This window comes from Lactuca sativa, chromosome 1 (assembly GCF_002870075.4).
Source record: "Lactuca sativa cultivar Salinas chromosome 1, Lsat_Salinas_v11, whole genome shotgun sequence".
NCBI classification, from domain to species: domain Eukaryota; kingdom Viridiplantae; phylum Streptophyta; class Magnoliopsida; order Asterales; family Asteraceae; genus Lactuca; species Lactuca sativa.
Genome location: NC_056623.2, coordinates 127,867,837 through 127,881,772, shown reverse-complemented (window position 1 = coordinate 127,881,772; position 13,936 = coordinate 127,867,837). Strand labels below are relative to the sequence as shown.

The following is a 13,936-nucleotide window of genomic DNA, read 5'->3' as shown; positions in this document are numbered from 1 at the left end:
TTTTTTAGCAGATTTGTAATAAAATATAAATTCTGGGTCAAAAGTGTAGATTTTGGACCAAATTTGTAAATTTTTTTGAAATCTGGGCTAAAAGTGTAATTTTTGAAAGTCATATGACTTGTTGACCAGGTAAAAGTGTTAAATTGAATATGATTACCGGCTTTTGGGAAATAATTCAATAAAAAAAAAAGATATAAGGACTAATTCGATTATGAGGTCAATATGTATGGATTTTATTGCAGTTTTCCCCTTAAATTGAGAATATGGTTGTGAATGTATAATTTTTTTGCATTAAATTGTGAATTTATTATATTAAGATTAAGTTCACTACTAAACTGTGAGTTGACTATATGAATGTGAATTGACTGTATGAAGTTGTTAATTTTTAATGAACTTAGTGCATATAAGAATGTATTAATCTTTATAATTATTTTGCATTAAACTCTGAATAGATAAATTAACCAGGTTATTAAACTGTGAAAATAATATTTAAGACGTCAACCAATGATTTTATATAGAGATTTAATTTGGAAGAAATTATGTTTGTGACGTTGGTACGGACGATTAGTGGTGAAGTGTGGTAGTTGGTCGTGGTGGTCGTGGGGGAGCTTGAGTTTGACTTCTTTAAATATGTAAATTAGTGTATAATGAATTATATTATGTTATGTTGTGAATTTGATTTATTAAACTAAAAATTTACCGTATTAAATTGTATAGTTTATATAAATTTTATGTTAAAATATGAATGAAGGTATGCATGAATATATTAAATTGTGAATTAGTAAATTATTATGTTTATTAAACTGTGAATATTATATTTTTAACTGTGAATATTTATTATACACTATATATTTTTAAAAAAAATCTGCAATTTAGAAAAAGGAAATTGATTTTTTCAAGATATAATTCTTTACGTTTTTCTTACAAAAATTTTGAATATTTTGGCTGGAAAATGAAAAATATTACCAAAGAAACTAGAGCTACAACGTTTGTTCTATTAAGTCGTGAATACAACAAAAAATGCTATTGAATTTACTGTTAGTCCAGCGACGGTTCAACGGTGGTCCGACGACGGTCAGATGGTAGTTCAACAACAAGTGACAAGTAGTTTGTAAACTATAGAGTAGAAAAGTTTGCTTAATACAATATAAATCTTGAATTTGTTCAAAATGTCGTTAATGAGAACATTTTAAAAATTGTTTCCGGGGTTCTTAACCTTTTTGAAATATCATTTGAACCATTCCCTATATATATATATATATATATATATATATATATATATATATATATATATATATATATATATATATATATATATATATATATATACACTAGCCGTTACCCGCGCAAAACAACGGTGACGAAGAAATTCCATTCGGAAACATGTCATTCTTAGAAAAACACAATGAACTGACAAATACTTATTTTATGGGTGAGCACAATTCATGTTTGTTTTTCGTATTTATGTTGTTCAGAAAATTTAGTATTTTTTTAACAATTTTGTTGATAAAGTCATAATTTTCAAAGTTTGGTCGATAACGATTTTGGAAAAGCCTTAGTCATGAATTGAAAACTCAAGTATGTTCAGTCCTAGATCAAATATAGAACAATCGTTTACGTTTAAGCTTGTTAACATATAATATTTTGGATGAAAATTTGTTATTAAACATTTTTATAATATAAGGGTGGATTAAATTTTATTACACTTGTGATCATCTAAAAGTGGTAGAGGAATATGTACACATGCAAAGTAGCTGACGACAATTAATTTTATTTTGATGAATAGTTTCCAAAAGATAATTAGTTTCTTTTTGATGTGACATGAATAGTTTCAATCAAGAATGTCAAAATCCAAAGGAAATGTAATACAATGTTTTGTGTTACATGTCCTTTGTAGTACACATGACATCTATGAATATCATTAACATTAGCACATATACAATGTGTTGTGTTAAATTACAATATGTTGTTTTTTTGTTGGCAATAAAAATATATTATTGTTTTGTTTTAAAAATAAGAATAGGTTGTTGGTTTGGTTAACTCAAAATGTTGTGTTAAAATACCGGTACGTCAGTATGATATTTTAATATTCACCAAGTTAGTAGTAATTATAATAGGAAAAATAAGTTTGTTATTATCTTTTTAAATTTTAAAACTTAAATATCACTTCAATATACAATTTGGTTTGTTATTTATTTAATTATTGTTTTTTTTAACTTAATGAACTTAATAATGCTACCATTTAATGTAGATAAATATTAGGTTGTTCATTTTTACTTAATACATGCATAACATTTGAATTAGCTAAATAACGTAATGGCGTTTTTATTTGTTGAGACTTTCCCACCCCATGACCCGTGACCCTTTATCCTAAATTCCAAAATTTATTTTTTCACTACCGCGCTACAATTTAAATCTATTTCTTGGTTATTTTTGTTGTAAATAAAATCAAATTAATTAATCCATGATTGATAGGTAAGATTTATATGATTATACCCTAAATTCCAAAATAAATTGTTTCTTTCAAAACCTCATATTTCTCTTGCTTCTTGCTTGTTCGTTAAAAATAAGTCAACATTAATTTATGACTTGTAAGTTGCATGTGACCTAACTTTATATGAACACAATTTCCCATTAAAACAACTAACCTACATAAATTATCTACAGTTGCTAAACATGTAAATGGTACTTTCATTAAATAAATATTTTAATTTACGATAAGTTTGATGTTTAGAAGTTTTGCAATAAACAAATTAAAAGAAACATCATAATGCCAGACTCAAATGGACTCTTCTCTTAATCAAGCACTTGATCTGTTATTTAACTTATTTTATGTTTTACCTTTATGGACAAAATGTCGTATAAACAACGGCTTCAAAATGGCAAAAGAAAAAAAAAATGCATTTTCACAGCATCATTTTACCCTTTTCTGCAAGATATTGACAAAAACTATTTAAATTTTCAGCAACATTTTGGCGTCAACATATTATTACTTTCATCAAAATATTTACATGTTCAAATACATTTTAACAGCAAGATTAAGAGCTTGTTGTGAAATTGATTTACAATTGTACTCTTAACAATGTAATCTCATTGACCCCCAAATCCACCTGCATAAAATTAGAAATGAAATTGGATTACAACCATACTCATGAATCATGATTGAGCTAAATGCAAGAAAGAGCATTCTACCTCAATTATAACATTGTACTTTCAAAGTCTAAAATTTTAATAGGAAAGAAAATAAAATAACATAAAAAGAAATTAAAAATAAGAAATGAAAGTAAGATGTTATTAGACAAACAAATGAAAGTACATTGCTATTTCTCAACCTTCATACCTTAGGAAAAATTAAAAATGATAAAACTCACTGTATATTTGATAGGTAAAAAGAATCAACTCCTGCTACAACACCTTAATATTAGAGTAAAAACCCTTCAATTATAAATTCTAATTCTTAGTTTGGCTAAGGCCATGTTTCTCTTTACGTAATTTCTAATAACAACAAAATTGTGAAAATTCACGCATGGTCTATCTTTTGACCAACCTTTTCCAAGAAAAGAGTTTTATTCTTACTATTAACATCTACAACATTGTACTTCTTTTTCTTAAAAAGAAGTTGTAGCTCAAAAATCAACCTAATTACACCTTTATACTTTCAAAAAGTAGAGACATTTACCTCACATGATGACCCAAAATTCAAATAAAATTTTATTAATGATTTTTATAAATAAATGTACTAAAACGTTACAAACAAATCTTATCGTTTCTCCAATTGATTTGTTGAGAGAGAAGAGATGGATATAACCTCGTAAATATACATGTACCGCTCTAGTTAGTATGAAAAGTTTTCATGATTTCTTAAGTCCAAAGTAAAAGCACCAAATACAGTGGTCCTGTAAAGACATAAGAACAAATGATGTCATTTTAAAGAAAAGCATAAGAGCTAAATGTAAACACAAATTCAACAACAACAAGTTTTAAATTAAATCTTACATCTCTTTATATTTCCTCAAGCTCTTCAGCGGAATTTGTAGAAAATGCCTCATGAAAGATGAAAACCTTTTGCATAACTGCCAAAGTTGAATAAGTGCTTTTAGTGCTGCTAATCTCCTATCAAAATGTAAAAGTAAAAGTAGTGTTACGATGAAAAAAGAGCATTTCAACAATGTTAGAAACATGAACCATTTTTAGATTAGATAAACAACTACCAATAGTTAGTGGTAAAGCAACTTCAAAATCATAGATTCTCTGCATGAAGCCATGATAGCATGTTAAAAATCAGAAATTTGAAGTTGGAATGTAGCTAATTTTTTAAAATCAATGACCCTAAAAAGAATATATATGTCATGTATGACATGATAAAAAAAACCAAAGCCACAGTGCATAAATTTAAGCTTATATGAAAAACTTAGACATCCTAGAAGAAAGAAATAATACTATCTCTATTTCTAACTTACATTTGAACAAAACCAAAAGTCATCACATTCGGTTGATCCTGTTGTAATTCACAGTTTTGTCCAATGAACCATAATCACAATCTCCATTTCTAACTTAGATTTTACAATTTCGCCTCATGAACCTGGTTAAATTTACATATCACTAATAAAAACAAAAATTAGAAAAGAAAAAAGATAAAGAAAATAGAAGTTATGGTCTGATAAAACATGTTGCTAGAAGCCTAGAAGAACCTCAACTTTTGGACACTCAGCATGAATGCCAAACACCAATTTCAAAAATGGAGTCCAAGCAGGTGCAACAGCTGAACGAAATTAACTTTAAAATAAAAATTCTAATATAATTTCGATAAGGGTATATCAGACTTTTACTATGAGAAAACTAAAAAAAAACATATTTGGTGAAGCGAAGGAGAGAGGATCGTTGGCGTTCCAGTGTACATGAAACATGATAGAGAGGGCGATGGAACTTCAAGGAAAATAAGTCGAACGTTTAAACATGCCAGATTGACCATCGAGCTATGTTATAGAAGCCTTCTTCTCTCTCCCATGAAAACACTGAAATTATGGAATGAGATTCGAGTGAAATTCAAAATCTGCAAAAAATCAATCAATCAATCAATTGGATAAAGAATGAGATGGGGAAAGCGATTTCAAATTTAAAGAAAAAAGATCAAACGTCCATGGCTTTCTTACCTAAGCTGAACATCAAAGCCCAGTTCTTTTTGTGAGGAATTCAAGCCCACATTTTTCATTCATCGCAACTTAATCCTCAACCAAAAAAAACCACCAAACCCATGATTATACATATACACCCCTGCGTAAAGTATTACTCAAAATACTTCTTACGGCGGAAAACTACCTCAATTGCCCTTTGTGATCCAGTAAAAACCTGCAAATTTGGAACAAATACGAAGCTCTAAAAACTCCATTTGGGTTTAAAATAAATGAGAAGATGGGTCAGAAACTTTACCTGGAATCAAAGAGAATCTAAGTCAAATTCCATTTGGATCCTAAGATTTTAAGTAACAAAAAAACATAAATTATGATTTGAGAAAGAAAATTAGAAGCAAGGAGACATGGCAAGAGTCCAATCAAAGACAAAAGAAAGAGAATGGTGGTGAGTGTACATGTGGACGTGGTTTATGGATTTTTAGAGAAAGTAAGAGAGGAGTGTAGCGTTAGTTGGTGGTGGCAACATTTCTGGAAATTATAGTCCCTTTAATGTTTGTTTCAACCACATTCGTTATATGGCCTGAAAAACCATATCATATAAACACAATTAGAGAGATGGTATAGATAGACAGGATTTTGTATATATATATATATATATATATATATATATATATATATATATATATATAGAGAGAGAGAGAGAGAGAGAGAGAGAGAAGAGATGAATAAATATTACTTTTCTGTGATTGGTTTTTGGTGGTGCGTATGTGGTGCCAACGGCGAAGAAGTTGAAATCCAAGGTTTTTATGGTTCCTGGAGAGAGGCGTACGACTGTGGTGGCGTATGGTGGGGAGGGGAGACTTTAGGGTTTTTGGAAGGCGATGTGCAATAGGAATGAGCTGGTGGTAACTGTGGATGGTGTTGACGATGGATAGTAAGCTGGGGCCATGGAAGCAGTGAGAGCGGTCGACGAGGAGGGTGTTGGCAATGATGGGAGGCGTTAGAATTCTAGTGGAAGTTGTTTGAAGAGTTATTATATTCAGTTTTTGAAATTTTGGAATTCAAAGATCGCAACTATACTCCGATGTTTGGTGTGTTTTAAATTCAAACAAAAAAGATCAGGTCAAAGTTCAAGATAAAAAGAGAAATAAAAAATTAAGTAAGCGAGACATGGGTCGGTCAAAAAGTCACGACAATTAAGGATGCTATGCATTGATTAATTGTATTTAATGCTTAAATATTTAAACTAAACGTCTTAAACTTTTATTATTATATTTTTCTTTTGTGTTCGGTTGTACTTTAAGCTTAAACATTTGGACGTCTTAAATCTATTTTTAGAAATAGTAAGATTTGTATATATATATATACTAGCCGTTTACCCGCGCAAAGCGGCGGCGGCGAATAACTTCATTCGACAATTAGTTTGTTTCAACGATTACTTTATTCGGAAAACATGTTATATTTCAAGGAACACAAAACATATACATTATGTTATTAATCGATTTTGCGGCAACTAGTAGTTTCTTTTGGAAATTAGTTTCCTTTCGCCAATTAGTTTCTTTTGGCTATTATATTCGTTTCACCGATTAGTTTCTATACGGAAACATGTCATCATCTAAAGAACATGAAATGCATCGGAACTCGATTGCATTCCACAAAGGTCGGACACATTGTTCTGGTATGTTTCTGGTTATCCCGAATTGCAACGCCATTATAAAGTTCTTAGGGTTTTTATGAACAGGCGAATATTAGTTTCATTTTGGAAAATACTTTCCAAGCGTTAATTAGTTTCTTTTTTTTCAAATAATTTTCTTTTGACATTTCGTTTTTTAAAGCGTGTCATATTTTTTCTCTAGATTTGTTCCTTAACGATATTTTTTTAAAAAAGTCAAATATTATTTTGCATTTAATTTATGTAACAATAATATAAACTGTTTATATTAGAAAAGTTGCTCATTTATTTTGTAAAATTAATGACTAAGGAACAATGAAGTTGAGAAAATTGACAAACTGTAGACATAAAGTACTTATCCAACAAATACCATATTACAATAAACTTTTACATAGCAGAGTAAGACCATCCAGATTGATAGGTTATAAAGTCGGATTTACATAAGATGAAACTTGTAAGGCAATGGTACCTCCAAAGTCTGAACCACCAATCATGTAATTCCAAGAATCTCAAACCCGAATCAAGCAATAAAAGCCATAAAGATGATTGGATTCAAACCAAAAAGCTCCAAGGAAGAAAGTATAAAACATTATATAGACCATCAAAATACCAAAGTAAAGGGAACTATATAGAAAATTAGCAAGATAAACAGGATTACCTGAAGCTTGAGAATATCCTCCTATACTCCATTGGGTGATTGGATCCTCCACATAATCAACTGTCAGAGAGAAACAACAAATGGAAACATTTTTGTGAAACCGGGAACAGCCGGTAGAATTCATTTTCCTGTAACTACAAAAACTATCTTTATAATTTGAACAATAAACAAAAATATATGATAAAACCGTAACAAATTAACACAAACATGAAAAGAAAGAAAAATTGAGATCTCGACCATATCTTGTTAAAAAAAATTACATTAACCATGGATAATTAAAAAACGAAATTAAACATAATAAAACATGAAATTAAAGGTAATCACAAAAATACCCGAATTAAACCTCTTTGTTTCAAGCATTGAAATCGTCTAGGCTATAGGGTTTTCAATTCGCTTCCTTCGTCTGAATTTGTTTCACGGGCACAAAAATCAACTCTAACATCATATTATTGCGCTAAATAAATTCCAAAGTAACTCCTTTTTTCCTTTGTAAGGAAATTGTTGCTTAAGATAGAGACCATAAATTGAAACATAAATCTAAAACTTATACTAATTTGTAAATTATACCATTTACCTGATTTATATAATGTAGCATCAATATCCAATAATGAATTTTCCTGATCACCCACGTTTATAAAAGGTTAAACATAGAAAAACACAAAAAATTCAAATAATGAATTTTCCTTTTTTATCAAATGCTAATTCCTTACGATTTTTTTCACACGCCACTACAAGTCCAACAAGTTTTATCTCATTAAGAACCATGATTGTAATTTAGATAGAGAAAGTGAAACTGACCGGATCCTCAGAAGAAGGCTTCTTCTCCAACCACTGCTTTCATGACATGGACATCTTTACCAATGGCATAGTTTGCATATAGCTGTGAACATACAATACAAGGGTAAAAATGTGTCATTCATTTTACGCTTTGTGAGGCACGAAGAGAAATTAAACTAACATAAATAAAAAGATACCCATTAGAAAGATGTTCTAGTGAACCGAAAAGAAAAACATCAAATGTTATGATTAAATTATGCAACAAAATGCCACCTTAGTTTATGCAACATATGTACAAGATCGGTTGATATAAGCAAAGATATATGACAATAAAACAAATAAAAAAATATCATCCGTTGAGTTAAGCACACTTTTTACAATTTCTGCTTTGACTACATTGTTGTTTTAGTCTAGTAACTCTTAATTTTAGCAACCACATGCGTTCTTCTTAGTCTATACAACAAAGTTGCAAGTTTCCTGGTAGGAGGTGGACCTGATTCATTATATATTTCATTAGGAATAGGAAATTATAAATACAAAACCTTTTAGGCTTACAACATCACCTTAACCACTTTTGAGTTGTTTCATTCTAACCCACAATCACATTTAGTTTCTTATTTTTCTCACATTTTATTACCTTCTGTGATGATAAACTTTCAGATTCTGTTTTCACTAACTCAAGTTTCTCCAGAGTTGCTTCATGGAGCTTTGTAGTTCATTTTTAGTGTGTCAATCTCTCTTGCCTTTGGATCTGCAAGCAAATAAGTCTGAAATATAAAAACAAACTGAGATAATTTCCCAAATTTCTAGCTTGAATCTAGAAACATACCGGGAAAAACAAACTAATTATTGTTGATTTCCCACAGTTGTAGCTTGAATCTTCAGAAATACATGAAAAAAAAAACAAACATATCTTTACTTTCCCAAAGTTGTACCTTGAAACTCGAAGATGTGAGGCAGGAGGGTCAACTATCGATATACACAGTAAGTTAGATAGAGGAACAAAAAAAAGCTATGGTGAGTACCTTATAGAGATGGGTTCCATCACCAAAGAAATCGAACATCGACGAAGAGTTGTGGGATTTCTATGGCGGTGCTAGTTACTGGTTAGTGGTGGGGGTGAGGATCGTTGCAACATATTATTAAGAAAAACCCAAAATAGGACAACACAAATCAAGAAACCTGTGGGTTGGAAGGGTAAACCTGAGTTGCTTACGGAAATCGTTGCCAGATGGGTTGGGGTCGTTGTAGCATTGAGAAAAACGAGGTGGTTGATTTTGGTGGCAACAATGCTAGAGAGAGAGAGAGAGAGAGAGAGAGAGAGAGAGACAGAGTCTAGCGGCATTAGGGTTTCTTTATTTCAAAAGACATGAAGAAGTGGGAGAGAACGAAGGGACTCAGAAGATGGAGGAATCCAATGGACAAAGGAATTTAATATTATGTGCCTTACTGCCTTCAATTTATTTATGATGTTTATATTCAGCTTAGATATAGGAAAAGTTCAGCACGTTTGTTGAAATGTTAATGCAGATTTATAAGGAATCAAGTGAGTTAGTCAACTGGAATGTAAAGATAAGAGGGAAAGATAAAGGAATCGGGTCAAAGATCTTTTATGTATCGCATTAGCTACTTGTATACGTTGTTTGTACGATTTAACCTAATTGGGTTAATTCAAATAATTATTAATATTTTATTGGTAGGTACTTGTACTATCAGCTTAATGGTTTGGACGTCTTAAAAAAATAATATTATTATATTCAATCTATTTATAGAAATAATGAGATTTCTTTTATAAGATAGTAAAGATATATATATATATATATATATATATATATATATATATATATATATATATATATATATATATATATATATATATATATATATAAGTTCACTAGATAACTATTATTAATCAAAAAACCAATGAACCAATCTAAAGCGTTGGAATTTAAAGCAATCAACAACAAAACGAAGCATTGTACACTTTTACAATCGACGCACATACACCACATTATAACAAAATTCAGTTCTTCTGTAACGACGTAAATTCTTAAACAAAAATTTCATTTTAAACACAATAAAACTTGTTTCATAATTCTCAAAATCACATATGGCTCAAATGTCAACAAATAAAACAGAATCCCAGAACCATAAAAACAATCTCCTACCAGTGTGTAGAATCATGCCGGTGCCGTGCCGTGATCTTCGGAACTTCCAGAAACACATAGATGGTATGCATAACAGCTTAGTGAGTTCCCCAAAATACCACACACAACACATTAGCTACTCGAGGCCATAACTCAATAAGACCCTCTGGTCGATGTGTCTCAGTGGGACCCTCCGGTCCCACAACACAAATGGACCCTCCGGTTCCTCAACTCAGCATCACAATATAATACACAAAATGCATAACACAAATGATTAGCAAGATATCTCATTACACAGCTCATGCACACAAGACCCTCTGGTCACACATAAGAATTACCACTCAAGGTAAGTATAGTGAGAAGACTCACCTCGTAAGCTAATGAATGAAAATCTCGCACTCGAGATCTTGATCTCTACTCCCCGGTCTAGCTCCTGCCTAACACATAATAACTGTCCCTAATTAGTATTAGCCCTCAAGAAGCTATACTAAGCCTTCAACAACTCATAGAAGGGTAAAAGACCATTTTACCCCTCCAAAGCTTAATAGTCCTCAATCTTGACCAAACCCTAAAAGTAAAAAAAAAAGTCAATAGGAGGGAGTACGTTGAGCGTTTCAACTCCTTACGATGGGCGTACTCGGCTGCTATCCAGAAACAGGGTGCTTGGCCCCTACGCGGCACGTACTGGGAATTACGCCCACTATACTCCCCAGTTTTACTCTTCTTATACTCATGGTCTTAATCAGTTAAAACATAAGACCATATCTCAGATCTAGACCTTCTAATGCCTCTCAATCCATAAAGTCATCGACTTTAAGCCTTTGCATGGCTGAAAGTCTCGATTCTCAAAAATACAAACTGTTTTGTCCTAAGGGTTTCATAACTCTTGCATGGAGTGATTTCACCAACCAAGATTGGATTTTTATGGCATAATACTACTCATATACTCAAAAGGGGTTGGTCCTAGACTTTGGAGTTCAAGATCTCATCAAGACTCCACCTTTATGGGACAAAACCCTAAAATGCTCATCACAGCATACTCAAGAAAAGAAAGGTAAATTTTGAAGCTTTATACCTCAAAGAGAAGCTTCCCACACAAATTTTCTCAGATCTAGAACCTTGAACTCCAACTCTCCTTCTTCAAGGCCTTCTCTTCTCTTCAAAACCACAAAAACACCCTCACAAAGCTCAAACACACACACACAAGCTCTAGAACGGAGGTAAGGGCACTCTTAGGGTTTTCTCTTTGGAAATGGTGGCCAGAAAGGGGGCCATCATGATCCTTATATAGGGGACTCACCCCAAATTAGGATCAGACTTCGCCCTCAAAGTCATGCTCCTCAAATAGCTCCGGATGTTGTTCCCGCATCTCGGACTCCGGCTCCCAAGTCATCTCGGACCCCTTCCGATGTTGCCAATGAACCTGAACCAGGGGAACCTCTTTGTTCCTTAACACTTTCACCTTTCGGTCCATAATCGCGATAGGTCTCTCGATATAATTGTTGGATTAGTGTCTAAGTCAATAACTATTTTGGTATGTACTTGACCTGATGGTGCATGGTCCTTTTGGGTTGCCTTCACCAAAACAACTTGATATGATGAATTATGGAGAGAAAGGATTAAATATGATTTATTAATATATTATGAGAATAATATATTAAAGGAGAAATCATATTGTTTAATTAATATTAGTCAAGAATTAATTGGTAATTAGTTTTGTGACTAAAAGAGATTAATTAAACTTAAGGGACTGGAATTGTAATTATAAGATAATTGCAATATGGGCTATGGATTGTCTTATATTAAGGAGTGGACGAATTCTATGGGGAAGCCCATAAGAAATCGTCCAAGGCCTTAAGGAAAGTGATCCATGGGTTGCTTAGGGCTTAAGCATCCAAATTAGGGTTTCCTTGTTAGATAACCCTAATTGCATCCTATATATATAAATCTCTTATGACCTAAAAACGTGGCTAAGAAACCTTCTAGGGTTTCACACGTTTTTTGGCAGCCTCCATCCTCTCTCCTCTTCATCCTCTTGCTTATCGTGTTTGTGAACCATTAGAGGAGTGACATTTGTGACTCTAAGCTTTCTAAAGTCAATACAAGGAGGAATTGGATTGTTATTGCTACATAACAATCAAGGTAATATCTTAAACCCATTCTCATGTTAATATGATTACTTGTATGCTAGAATTAGGGTTTATAGTCTTGGATAACTTGCATGTACAATAGAGAAACCTAGATCCAAGCATTAGGGTTTGTATGAGCACATAGGATGTTCTTATGACCAAAACCCATCAGTGGTATCAGAGCCTTGATTGGTTTCTATTGTATTGATGCCTTGTTAATTTGTTCATGCTTGAAAAAATCGTTTTTTGCCTCCTGCCTGATGTACTCGGCGAATCCCATTGTGGACTCGGCGAGTAGGCCCCTACTCGGCGAGTCCATAAGGGGACTCGGCGAGTTTAGCTGTCAGACAGGCGGATTTTCGGGATTTTTACCTATTTTAACTTAGGATAATTGCCATAATTGTTTAAACTTAATAAAATTCGAATTTTGTTAATCCCTTATGATTATCCTTGTCAAAATAAAAGATTTTGATCATCTAATTAGATAATTGTTACCTTATTTGATATATGTTAAGTTATGGAAATTATTTGATCATTATCTTGTAAGAATTTAAACTAGATCTAATTAGATAACCACCAATTATAGTTAATTGCCTTATTTGAATTATGTGATCTAGAATATTCTTGACAAAGTTTGGAATAGATTCAAATTAATCCCTTTAGGTTTTATAGTTTAAATTTGAACCCAAAAGTTTTGTTGTTTTGAAATTTAAATAGTTAAAACCCTAATGTTTTGAAAAAGGTTTCAAAACTTGCCCTCAAGTTTTGGAATTTAAATTTTGATTAAAAGTTTAATTTTGAGGTATATTTAAATTCTAAACCCTAATGTTTTGAAATGTTTCAAAACTTTCCCTCAAGTTTTGGAATTTAAAAGTTGATTAAAAGTTTAATTAGGAATGTTAAATTCTAAAACCCTAGTATTGTTTTGAAAAAGTTCAAATCACACCCTTATGGTTTTATTAATTAGTTAAGGTGTATAATTAAAAGAGTTTAATAAATCCTTAAAGTTTTTGGTTTAAAATTTAATTGAATTAAAAGTATAATTGTTAAATTTGACCACCTAATATTTTAAAAGTGTAAAATACACCCTATACTATATATATAACATTAAAAGTCTAACATTATATATATATATATATATATATATATATATATATATATATATATATATATATATGAGTAAAAGTCAGTCTTACCGTTAGTAGACCTTATTCACGAAGCTGGTCTATAAGGGGTGTTTAAGGAAATTGCCTATAAAATGGCGATTGAATGGGTATCCACTCTTACCCACCGCACTCTTGATTGGTGGAGGGTCATTAGCCGAACGGGTAGGATAGGACGAAACCTTCCATTATAAGTATAATAAAGTACAAAAGTAACTAAATGTTTTACAAAATCCCAATCTTAGTTACTTAGGCAAA

At 31.5% G+C, this 13,936-nt stretch overlaps 1 long non-coding RNA gene across 7 annotated transcripts; it reads right to left on the bottom strand.

The window, feature by feature from the left end:
- Positions 1 to 2,939: 2,939 nt before the first annotated feature.
- On the bottom strand, positions 2,940 to 9,796 carry LOC111893540 (uncharacterized). 7 transcript variants are annotated; one of them, XR_006192260.2, is made up of 11 exons: positions 9,265 to 9,791; positions 9,069 to 9,118; positions 8,877 to 8,990; positions 5,869 to 8,342; positions 5,588 to 5,712; positions 5,431 to 5,470; positions 5,154 to 5,349; positions 4,461 to 5,053; positions 4,212 to 4,251; positions 3,997 to 4,113; positions 2,940 to 3,896 (listed from the first exon to the last, which is right to left on the bottom strand). It is a non-coding gene; the product is annotated as an uncharacterized LOC111893540 (long non-coding RNA). The 7 variants fall into 7 exon arrangements; XR_008223970.1 differs by having other exon boundaries at positions 3,997 to 5,053; positions 5,869 to 8,079; positions 8,261 to 8,342; positions 9,265 to 9,796; XR_008223971.1 differs by having other exon boundaries at positions 3,997 to 5,053; positions 5,869 to 7,369; positions 7,463 to 8,342; positions 9,265 to 9,795.
- Between the last annotated feature and the right edge of the window lie 4,140 nt (positions 9,797 to 13,936).